The following is a 1,582-nucleotide window of genomic DNA, read 5'->3' as shown; positions in this document are numbered from 1 at the left end:
AAATTGTTTATTATATCTTATTATTATATCTCTTTATATCTGATTATACCATGTATATGCGTAATTTATATATGTCCGATTACGAATTGATAAGTATGCTGTGTGAGATAGCAACCTGATGTATTTAGGCAGCATAGATAAATAAAGTATTTCTCTACTGTATAACAGAGTTTTGTGTGTGAACTATTAAACCGTCGGGAACTGTAAGTCACACAACATTGTTGAAATTGTGGGGAACTCGGGATAACTGTTAGCTATCCTCATACATATATTTTAGTATAACCTCTAATTTTCTGTAGTTAGGGTCACCGATATAGATCAAGTTATTAGTCAGCATATTGCTGCTTTTTATAGGATCAGTTTTTTTTTTGGGGGGGGAGAGGGAATTTTCGTTTCTATCTGTACACCAGTCAGATTAGGATATACAGCCTACAAGCTTGGTCGGAAAGCGAAAATGGCTTCTCTATTGAAAAGACCAGAGGAATATTATTTTCAAGAAACAGAGTGCCTCAACTTTTTATATACAGCAATAATCTCATATTCCGTGACATCAAATTTCTCGGTCTGGTCTTGGACAATAACATGGTTAAATCATATAAAGCACCAGCGAGAAGAATGCTTTAAGAGGTTTAGGCTGCCAAAAGTATTAGCAAACACTTCTTGGGGAGCTGATAGGAAGTCGATTCTCATGGTCTACACAAGTATAGTAAGATACAAGGTAGACTACGGCTCTGAGGTTTATTCTTCAGCTAAAAAAAACTGTCGGCTAGTTAAAATATTTTTTTATTTATTTATTTATTGATATTTACAACTGTATAAAAAATACAACAAATAAATTTGATCTTAATGGCATAATGATATAATACAGGATGTAGAGAAACTACCCAGTAGTAGCACTCTAAAAACAGTTTACAATATAAGGTCACGAGGCCATCTTCTTTTCAGGCGCCTCGGAGGATTGCCAGGAATGGAAGAGGAAGCAAGCAAAACTAGTGGGTTTGGGTGGTTAGGAAGTTTATTATGGAAGGAATAATATCGGGTTCGGGCTAGATCGGTTACATAAGTATCAATTAGGTCTTTATGGATGGTTTTATTAGTAACAAAATAAGGAGCATTGAGGATTTTACGAAGGATTTTGGATTGTAAAGATTGGATATGAGAGGAATTCGAAGGTTTACTGGAGCCCCAATGCTCAACTCCGTATGTCCAGATGGGCCTTATTATTGTCATGTAGATCAGTCTTTTGCAATGAATTGGAAGTTTAGACCGTTTGTCTAGTAAGTGCTATAATAGTCTGAATCTGCGTGCAGTTTCCTGTCTTTTCAATCTTGTGTGAGGATAGTTAAAATCTTAAAACTTCTAAAAGAAGCCTAACTATATTATAAAATATAAATTTCCGACAACGACCAGGGTAAGCGTTAAAACAAAATATTCTATTTTAAAATATTTAATTTTTAAAATAGAATATTTATATTAATATTTTTTAATACATCTCGACAAACGAATGACATGGAATCCTCATACAAGACTAAAAAGACAAGAAACTGCTCGTAGATTCCGACTATTGCAACATTTACTAGAC

At 34.1% G+C, this 1,582-nt stretch overlaps 1 protein-coding gene across 1 annotated transcript in view; it reads left to right on the top strand.

Moving 5' to 3' along the window:
• Positions 1–1,582, top strand: part of LOC106685639 (scavenger receptor class B member 1) — a 162,074-nt gene that overhangs the window by 123,814 nt on the left and 36,678 nt on the right. The gene's annotated exons all lie outside the window — the stretch shown is intronic.

The sequence above is a fragment of the Halyomorpha halys genome, unplaced genomic scaffold, assembly GCF_000696795.3.
Source record: "Halyomorpha halys isolate HHAL.00 unplaced genomic scaffold, Hhal_1.1 Scaffold719.1, whole genome shotgun sequence".
Taxonomy (NCBI): domain Eukaryota; kingdom Metazoa; phylum Arthropoda; class Insecta; order Hemiptera; family Pentatomidae; genus Halyomorpha; species Halyomorpha halys.
Note: the sequence above shows the minus strand (reverse complement) of the source record. Positions and strands in the feature narration are given on the sequence as shown.